This window comes from Eurytemora carolleeae, unplaced genomic scaffold (assembly GCF_000591075.1).
Source record: "Eurytemora carolleeae unplaced genomic scaffold, Eaff_2.0 scaffold901, whole genome shotgun sequence".
Taxonomy (NCBI): domain Eukaryota; kingdom Metazoa; phylum Arthropoda; class Copepoda; order Calanoida; family Temoridae; genus Eurytemora; species Eurytemora carolleeae.
Window position 1 is genome coordinate 67,102 of NW_019396793.1, and position 11,600 is coordinate 78,701.

Consider the following 11,600-nt stretch of genomic DNA (forward strand, 5'->3'; position numbering starts at 1 on the left):
CTTTTAAGAAACATCAAATTCAAGGGGGTGGATAATAGCCAGAAATGACGAATAATACAATTCTTTGGATCAACAAGATAATCTTCAAAAATACGAATATTTTTATGTTTAAATTGTTGCATTACAAATTTTGAAAAAATATACAGGCTTATGAAGTTAAATTTGCAAAAAAATGCAGGTGAATTTTTGGCTTTTTTTCATAGTTTTATTGATGAAAATCTTTAATTGGTGTGGATTTAAGAAATAATTGTAGAAAAAATTTGGCAAAATTAAAAATGAGTACTTTTTACGAAAAAGTGTACATATTTGTTTAGTTTTTCTCTTTTTTTTAAAAGGTATAAATGTTAAAATCCAAAAATGGAAAGTGAGTCCCACCCCGGACTAACCAGAGTGAGGAGGATTTGGTTTCTTCTATTTGAAATCAAACATGTTCATGGTCTAAAATTCGACAACTCTACAACTTACGGATTTATTTATTCTATACTTCTTCATTCAACACGTATACACCGAAAAAAAGTATTTAAGAAAAAAATGCTAAAAAGTGGGTCAGAGCATTTGTAGGAAACTAGGAAACTGCGGTAACTCAGTAAAATCCATAAAACTATGGAATAGGAAAGCGATATTATCTCTGAGCCAAAAACTTAATACAGGTTATCATTATGAAAACCAGTTTTAAAACCCGGGTTTCACGAATGGGGTTAGGCAGCTTTGTATAAACCAATTTAAATTAAATAAAGGAATTGAATCTTTGCCACAAACTCTGGTTTTCTTATCCCTATATCTTTACAGTTCAATGTCGCAGACCTTAGATATTTCAAAATTTGAATTATTTTTGATTAAATAATCTAAGTTTCAAATATCAAAGGTTTACACCATCTGACCGCAAAGATATATGAACTAGAAATTCGGAGTTTGTTACAAAGACTCAATTCCTTTCAGTAGCTCTAAAATTTTAAGTTTTACAGCTGTAAAGGGTTATTCTTTCGATTTTAGGTAGGTTTGGCAAAATTATGATCGATTTTTGCTTTGGAGCTTGCACTCTTTAGATTATTGCAGAGTTGTAAACATTATTATTAAAAACNTAATATTTTATGGAGACAGATTAGAAATAATATTTTTGCAGTATATAAATAAAACGTATTCGGAAACTTTTCTTACAATCGACTTCTCATTCTTCTCACCTCTAGTAAGAGTTAGGTTAAGTTTAAAGTTGGTTTGTCCCTGCATCAACTAAACAGTTAGTCTTGAATTGACTTTTATTAAGGTTTTACAAATCCTTAGATCTTCTTACAATTCAATAGGAAAGCCAACATGCCAAATTCACAGAAATAAATCCATTTGGAATTCACGGTTATACTAATTCCATATCAGGGTACAGAGAAAACTGAAAATATTGAAACAACCACATTTCATTATTTGGTTTCTTATCAAATGATTTTTTTGGAGGGGGATTTTTTAAGTGATTTTATATATCATAAAACTGGCATTATAGGAATCCACAGTGATGCAAAGGTTGCTAGCTCTCACTCAAAATTCGATCAGAAATTAGCTAACTACTTTTTAAAAACTGAATTTAAAACAAGTGCTTAACAATTCTGAAATGTACATATATGAATGAGCTAGTTAGGAAGGTAAAATCAAAGGTTTAGACATTGGGACCACTTTAAAGTTGATCCGGTTTTGATACTTTTTATAGACGTTTGAAATTATGTAAATCAAAACAATTTAATAAAAATTAAAAAATTTGCTTGAACAAATTTTTTCTAAAAAAGTTCTACAAAAAGTGCTGATGGAAAATGTCTTTAAAAATTTTGATTTTCACTGTACCCTAATCCATGTTCACGTTGAATAACCATAAAATAAGATTGGTAACGGTTTTGCCAACCTATTTGAAAGTCATGGTCTTTAGCTTTTTGTTTAAACTCTCGTCTTAGAAATAAAAAAAAATTTGCATACATTTCTAGGAGAACACATGACAATTATTTTAAACCTCAGCTAAAAACTCTGGAATGAGATGTCCTTAAGCCCGATTACTTAATCTGAGTATCCAATGGACACACTTTTGATTTTCTTCTTAATCCTCTCTTATTGAATACCCCTACTGTATAGAAGGTAACTTTTGAGAACAATTACAGATACGATACTATATCGATTGGACTAATGTCCGATTGAACTAAAGTTAGCCGTACACAAGCGAGCTTTTAGAGCATTTACATAAATATAATTTCAATCATGTTAATATGAACTTGTTAAGAAACATATTTTATCACATTTAAAAACTAGAGTAATTTTGAACGTTAGTCTTAATAAACATTAATCCAAAACTTACGTTCGTTCATTCAATCTTTAGTTCAATTGATATGACACCATCAACACCAGAAATGCGCAAAAAAAACCCTGGTTTTCAAAAGTTAAAGAGCGCATCTTAACATTATACGCTGATTGGTTGAATTTTAAACTTCTTCTTGACATCGAATACCATTGAGTAATAATACGAAGAGGTAAAGCTTAGCTCAGATGTACACAACCGACCTCCCTATTAATTTACTAATAGAGTGGTCGGTTGTATACATCACAATATGTTTATGTATCTAACACTGTACACTTGTATATAGAGTGATCGTATTTCTAAGGGTTGGTTTTATATTATAGATATTTGAATATTAGTATTGATAATTAGATAGACACTTAATATGGATTTAAATAAAGAAAGAAAATCTATTTCGAATACGTATTAACCTAATGTCGGGTTTAGTAAAACCTGGAGATTAAGCATTGATTCGATATCCACCATTCTAAAGTTTTCAGCTCTGCAAACACTTTTTTAAGCAATTGTCTCTTTCCATTTTCTTAATATTTTTGTCATTGAGATTTTTTTAAAAACCAAATTACTTTTTTAATTAAATTTGAAGGACTTCTATGGACTTTTATTGAAACATAGGTTCATTATTGGTGTTATTATCATTTATTTATTTATTATTCCTAAAAAATACTTATGTATAATGTTCTTGATAGCTAATAGAAACCCAGCGTAAAAAAGTCATTGTTATCATTCAAGTTTTGGCCAGCGTTGAACCTGGAACAAAGCTGGTATAGTATGTCGAAATAATGGTAAAGAAGTAGTTAAACCATCCTTGCTTAATACAAAGACCATTCATAAATGTTAATCTTAGAAAAACAGTTATACAAAACGTTTTGTATATTTTAGATAGATACACTGTTACACAAAAAATGTAAACTCTATAGAGATACAGAAATAGAGACACTAATTAGATACATTATAATTACTAAGTATACCAGGGACATATATATATATATATATACAGGGTTACCCAACAAGCAAAATAGAATTTGGACAAGCATCACCGCCAAGGTACAAGTAGCGGCCAGTAAATAAACTGCTTTGATCAAACCTTTTTTCAGGGGGCGGAAACGTCATGTGTGGTAGTGTCTGTACCAAGAGAGTGTGTGTAAGGTTACCGTACCAAAGGTGTGTACTGTAGGTTTATACAGTACGTATGAATCTCGGTATTTGTACAGTCTAGCAGAGTACATTTGTTTATTGTTAATTGTTTACTTAAAAATAAGTTTAAAATGCATCTAATATATTATTTACATATTTAAGTCAACTCTATAAAGCCAAATTTGCATTGAACGAATATAACTTGATTAAAGTTTACAATAAATATAGTCGTTATTCAAGCTTAATTATAATTGACAACATTGTTCTGCAATTTCCTTGACTGTGATCATGTAGTGTGTCTGTACCAAAAGAGTGTGTGTAAGGAATACCGTACTGGTCTGCAAAGCAGTGCATCTGGCTTTCTCATGCCAGACTAGCGCCATTTCCTTTCCCTTTTTTTCCTATTCCCTGCCTTTTTTCCATGATATTGACTGATCGAAGTTACTTCATAATCACGAACATTTTCTACTTAATCCATACATCCATCAATTTGATAGTTATAGCAAATGTTATGGTTTTCTTAATGTTAATCATTATATTGATGATATCTGGGTATTCTTTATATATTTGTGTTCTAAATCCAATATAACTATTACAACCAAGTTTATGAACTCTATAAGTATAAACAAACTCCTAGNCTAGTTTCTAGCATACAGCACATTTCTCAAATAATAAATAAATTTGAATCGGAAAACTTGCCTTTCGTCGAAACCTATTAAAGAATGAATACCTGTCAACTTAAAATTTTGAAATATATCTTTATTCAATAGAAAAATAATATAAAATCTCAGAGATTAGTTCAGCAGCTAAATGGGGAGAGGGGAAGGGGGGGAATAAAACTTGAAAACGGCTTGTACTATAAAGTTTCAGTAACTTCTTTACTTTTAAACTTCATATTTGAGAAACAAGAGGTAAAAATGTGTTTGATGTTTACAGGGATTAGAATGATTGTAAGTTAAATCTAAAAAATGAAAAGCATTTAGCTTTTGTATTGTATTAGCATGGATCTAAAATAACAAAATTTAAAAAAGTTAAACTTTTAAAGTTAGGGCTCAGACAAAAAAGGAATATAGATTTTGATCCTTTTTTGACCCCCTAATAAACCACGGATTTTTTTTACTAACTAACGAAAGCCCCTGGGAAATTTTACAAATTTTCTCAAATGACTGGAAATTCCCAAGATACCAAGGCATTTGGGGAAATCCCCAAATACCCAGACATTTGAGAAATGTTCCAATAACCCAGACATTTGGGGAATTTCCCAAATGCCTTGGTTTGTTGGAAATTTCCAGTCATTCGAGAAATTTCCAAAATCTTAAAAATATACCACCCTCAAATATCTGTATGTATTTCGGAAATTTTCCAAATTTCTGGGTATCTGGGAAATTTCCCAAATGCCTATTTTTAAAATAAAATGTAAATGCTGTCGTGTCATGTGAACATAAGCCTTTAAAATAAGTCTGCAATGGCCATTACATTACTGCTCGCTTCTAATTGGTAAAATAAAACAACTGTGTTTACAGAGACAAATACACTTTCAGCAGTCAATACTTTAAAATACTGATTTCTAAGTACTTTATCCAAAAAAAATTAGATGCCTACATATGTTTTATTCCTCTTCAACTAAACAATATGATGATTCCTTTTTTCAATATTTCTTGATTTGTTTGTCTTTTCTCCCTAGAGGATTCCGCTGGTCAGAAAGTATAGAAGATTAAGAGATTAATTCCCTCTTACAACTTACCAAAGTATTCATGAATCAAGGAGATGATCTTGGCTAAGGGAGGGGGGAGGGGTGGGGGCTCAATAGCATCTTGTACTTTTACTATTTTGCTACAAAACAAGAAATCTCCCCCCCCCCATTTATCAGAGAAAAAAAAGAAGCAAAAAACATAACAAAAAACTCTGCTGAAGGGATTTTAAGCAATTATAAGAAACGTGAAGGATTTTCAGAAAATTGAAGAGCAATAAAAAAGGATTAATTGNTTGATCCCAGCAGGGATTGACCATCACGGAATATCATCGAGGAATCAAATTGATCTAAATAAGATGAAATCAATGCTTAATTTAAACCTTAAAAGTTTTGACTTCAGATTCCAGAGTTTTCTGAACTTTTATAACTTTTATTAGATATTCACAACATTATATAAACTATATATTTATCAGTATTATGCAAAAATGATGAAAGAGGAAATTATGAATATTGAATATTTTCAGAAAAATATTAAATTTAAAGAGAGCTCGGCCCCGGGAAACGTGGGAAAAACATTCTCTCAAAATCGTATGGATTAAAAAAAGCTACTATAAATAATGTTATTGTAAAGTAACAATACGAATTATATCAAGGACATTATTTGCATGTTTTTATATGTTTCCATTAAGAAATTATGACTTTGCCACAAACTCTGATTTTCTAATCCTTATATCTTAGGAACCCAATTGTTTAAGTAAATTTTGTCCGATCAAATATTCTAAATTTCAATTAAAATATGTTTAATATACCTTAAAATCAGGTTGAAATAATTCAAGGAGCAGAACATTTAATTTTGTGGCAAAGACCAATTCCTTTGTTTAATCTAAATATGTTTCCTTCCAAGAAAGGTTTTAAGAGTATATTTTCATGCTGGGAATAAAGTAAAGAACCGTAATCCCTTGGTAATTAGTTAGATTAAAACTGCACACCAGAACATTTAAAAACAGCTAGAAGTTAGAAGCTTGAAAATAGAAACTAGAAGCAGCAGTAAAATTAGAAACAAGAAACTAGATGCTATAGAAGCTAAAATCTAGAATTTATCATCATAACGCAGGCAGCTGAAAGTCAGAAGCAAAAAGCTTTATGCTGGAAGCTAGAATTTATAGAATTTACAAGCTGGAAACTAAAATTATAAGCAATTAGAAGATAAAAGATAGAAACTAAGAAAACACAAAAAATATATATTAACTAGAAACTAATAGAACCAAAATTGACTAATATCATGTCAGAAAACTTGTCAAAATGTCGAATAAAAAATGTTCTGCACTTCAGTTTCAGAAGAAGTAAATATTTCCATTTACTGTTTAGCGCTGATTAAAGGATTCATCTTTAATTTTTGATAATGACTATACATAGATAGATGTTGTTACTGCCATGCAATTTCTATTAGTTCAGAATAGACACCAAGGACAGGACTGAACCATGATTGGATCAGGCGCTAATGATATCGGCATGCAAGTGTGTCTGATAGGATGGCAATGGCATTTTCTGCACATTAGGGTTATGCTTTAATTCGGTGATTCACTTGAAAAGTAGTTAAACCAGTTCTAGGTAATTTAGCGAGTTCTCTCCTATTTATTAAATCTGGTGTCAGACTGATAATGGTTTAGAGTATATCTAAATGTGTTCCTTGTAAAAATAACAATGTTTATCTAGTTTATTTATTTGTTTAATGTTTACTCAGCTCCGTTTAAAGAGAATAAAAAGGGAAGAAAAAATGCTGACGGTTATATGATAGTTTATTTGTGTAAAACTATCTCAAAGGGCCTTATTCGTAATGTACTTTTTAGCATGTACATTTATTTCCGAGCATAATTTTTACTACACATCTTAATTTAAAAAAGAGACTCGTTATACTTTGTGATTAAAACAATAGTGTACAAAATGTGATATCAACACAGAGCTGACGTTCTATATTTACAGTTTTACAAAAATTCCGAGTATTTTTTCTGCGAATTCTAGAAAGAAATATTAAAACTTTTATATATAACATCTTTTAAACCAAGCCTACGAAACAATTACAAGTGTTTCTGTAATAAATAATCATGAGCACGTCATCCTTGTTCAGTCAAATATTTCTCTTTTGAGCCGCTTGGGAAAGTTGTAAAGTAAAGTATACATGATGCATACACATAAACTGCTAAATAATAAAGAAATTGTCCCCTTCTTCTGAGATTATCGTGATTTTGAAATGGGTTTCCATTGTAAATCAGACCCTATTTTTGTTGAGAAAATGTTGATATGTATTTTATTTATCATTATAATTTGAACACTAAAACCAATCAACCTTTAACTTTCTAATGAGGCATTCCGGAATTATATGAACAAAAGGCTGTATTTTAATCATATTTTCCCTAGCGTTTGGTTTCATGGGAAGGGAGTGGGGGGCAAATTGACCCCCCCCCCCCCTCAATTTTCTTAATGTGATACAAAGCTTTAACATTTGATACGTTTTTGGAGAGCCCTTGGGTTTTACTTCAATAATCTGCGAAAAAATGGCAAATTTGCAAAAATCTAAATATTAACTGCAAAATCTAGTTATTAAGCAAAAATTGTGCCAAAAAAAATTGCACAAATTGCAACAAATCATGCACTTTTGAAAAGCCCTTGACCCAGCAAATTCAAATCTGCAAAAAAAATTTTAAATCTTTAAAACCTAAGTGTGTTTCAAGGAAAATTGAAGGCGTCTCTGCAAAAATCTGCGTAAATATTCTTTGCAAAAATTGTGCACTTTGGTTGCTTTTGTTTTAGGTTTTCCAAAGGCTATACAATTTAGAAATCTATTGATTGGAAGTTGGTCTGAATATAGATTTAGTCTGGTTTAGGTAAAGTAATGCATTTATTTAGGCATTACTTTTTAAGTTATCGCAAAAAACCTCATAGTAAATAGCGTTAAAGTGCCTGAATTGTGGTTTCTCTGAAACTGCAATTTGCAAATTAATGTGCAGGAACATATGATGATGAGTGTTACCTTACTTTAACCCTTGCCCGATTGGGCAATTATTGTCTAATTCACAACTATGAAACTGAAAGTGGCGAACTTTAATCGTTCTAAGCCGTTTTTAGGTTACATGGTGATTGGTTTAAGACGGATATAGATGAGATTAAATGTAAAGGAGGAATAGTTTATACCTGTGCTGCCCAAATTATACAGTATAATTCTTCATTGTATAAAATTTTCAATTTTCATACAGACCTATGACTATTTGAAGAACTCATAACATTTCGTTCGAAATATTTCGATATTTAGAACATTTTGTTAGAAAATACGAACAAAATGTTAGGAATATAACAATTTGTTAGATATTGTTTACACTTTCTTTACAATTTCACACAAAAAGTGATTTTTATTTCTATATTCTTTCTAATAGTTCAATATTATAAAGAAAAAGTTCAATTTTTTATTATGACAGTGGTAAATATTATATGAAAACTGTGGTATTTAATATGTAGGTTAGTGAGATGCCAAAAGGTTTATATATGAAGCTATTAACACACATATTACTTCATTCATATTTTTGTCAGTCTTTTAATAAATTAAACATTTGTTTAAAATGTGAACTAAGGGAAAAAATAATATACAAACATGTATTTATTCCGACAAAACCGTGACCCTTGGAGAATGTACATTTTAATAAAGATTTAATGATCTGTTCTCAATATTTAAAAAATTCATAAAAATGGTTAATTTTAAAATTCAAAGAAATAAATATGTAAACAAAACATAAAAAATATTTGTGTCCGCCGGGGCAACAGTGATTGCATGCCTTAGATATATGATTTTAAAATTTAATTAAATTTTAAAATTTTCATAATCCATCCTCATTTGAATTCTTGCCAAGTAATCTAAAACTGAATAAATTTTTAGGTAAAAAAAAGTATTAAATGCGGGTAATTGCAACCTGCTTTCAGAGTTTTAATTAAATAATTAATTGATTAATCATTTATTAATGGATATACCAAGGCAAGTAGTTTGAGAAAATATTATTCTATTCATACAAACTTTGAGGGATATAATAAATATTAATTTCTTTGACCGGTTAGAAGTTTGTTTTAATAAGATATTTAATGAGTTTTTACTTGTGGTTTTATGAATAATTGATATTAATTTTATCAAAACTAAAGATCCAAGACAACTAAGTAAAATTTGTAAAACATTGAATTTTTTTTGTTAAACAGAAAAAGATACATTTCCGCGAAAATAAGATATACTATTAACCAGGCCCATGCAACTGTTACATAGGAAGACGATTTAAAGAAATGTTATTAGTATTAGTTGCTTGAACACTGTATAGTGTCCACGGCACACAAATACTGCGTTTCACGTTTTAGGGCCATTTTAAATCAAAACTTTATTTTAAAAGTTGTTTTCCTATCTATATTTATTCATATTATACCTTCCTTTGTCAAAATTGTTTGCAGAACTTTATCATATTTTGAGTTAAGTGTACAGTCCCTTTAAACAATTCTGAATCTGAGTTGTATTGTATGTATTTTGAAGCCAAAACCTATTGTTGTATACTCTTGATATAGAACTTGTGCCAAGCTTCCGATTTATAAACAAATCTATCCAATGTGTTTATTTTTAATCAAATTAAAAAGAAAAATTGTTTTTAGAATGTAAACACAATTTTCAATTGGCAGTTCGTAATACAAAGTTATGTTAAACATCAATAGAATTAAACAAATTGCGTTTTAATCTATTTTTACAGTTTTTATCAAAAATTAGAAATGTCTCTTTTTCTGCATTAAATTTCATGTTTAATGTTATTTTATCGGCACATTTTATTCACACAATGTTATTTTTAAAAATACGTTCTTTATTCCTAATTAAACCCGACCATACATATGTGGTTTTATTCGGATGTCGGTTTAGGTTGTTTTCGACTGATCCCAAAAGGTAAGACAAAAAGTCATTTTTGTCTAGTATAGATATGATTTTTTCATTGGAGTTGAGAAATGGGATACATGTCCAAAATCAAACGTTAGGGAAATATTTAATTTCAAATTACAGGAGAAATTAGTTCCAAAACTAACACTTGGCCCATTTCTAACAGTGAGTGTTAGACATGGGCCAATTCTGCAAAGTTATTTTTTTCAAGCGTATTTATCTTAAAATCCAAGCCGAGTTGAACAAAACTAAACCATACATTTATTAATTGATGATGATTGTTGTACAAGCTGTACAATACATAAGAAATTGAACATAATGTGTGAATATTCTCTCTCCCCCCGCCCCTTACTGTACTGCAGGGACCCTGGAGAAGGATAAATTATATACATAGAATCCTGATTGTAAACCGGTATATGTACAGTGTATACTGTACAACAATAAAACTGATTCAAATACTTCAGTTTGCACTAACCTGCGCTGCAACTCTTATATCAGAATTAATATTCAGAATCGCTGGTAGATGTAGAACGTGGGCGTTCCTCTCTCCCCCTCCCCCCCCTTCATACTTCGTCTCTCTGCGTCCTGAGAGCTCGGAGTATAGAAGCATTAGAGATGTCAACCTGCACAACCTCCTTGGAAAGGTCGTTATCATTTATTTCTGTCTTCTTATCTTGAAATAAATGATTTGTATAACTTTAGTGAATGCACTGAAATAATTCTGGTTACAAAAATATAGAGGTTTTTACGTATAAAGAGATAATCCTCTTTAAACAAAATCTGGTCTATACGACAATGATCATGGTTTTCATTTTCAACAATATCCCTATTTTGAAACAATTACCGAATTTCAGCTCATGTCGCGTTTTCGAAACATATCCTGGTTTTGAGACAATTACCGGAATTCACATCAACGTCAATTTTCAAGCAACTTAAGTAACAAAACAAGATTTTTTGAAAAGGTAAAATATAAACAGAATAGAATACAAAAAATACTGTTAATTTATAATAAAAAAATCATTATAGCATAGAAAAATCAAAGTTTAATATTATTCTGTTCTTACAATATGGATTTAACTAGAAATTTGGGAAATTGTTTATTAGAACATACGGGCACTTAAATCAACTTTATTCCGTTATTCAACAAATAAAAAAGGGAAATAAGATTTTAGAAATAAATTAGCAGTAAAGGAATTGACTCTTTGCCACAAACTCTGATTTTCTAATCCCAATATCTTTGGAACCCAATGTCGTAAACCTTTGAAATTTCAAACTATGACTTTTGTTAGATCAAAAAATATAAGTTTAAGTTTAAGTTTAAGTATAATTTCTACTCTGAGTGATTTAATTTGTAAGTTATGAAAGTGAATTTTGTTCTGAATTGAGGATTATACTCAAAAACAGGAAAGTGGGGTTTGTCTCAAAAACGCCACAATGATTCAAGTTCAAGTTATGTTCGAAAATGGAAAACCTGACATTGTTTTGAAAACGGT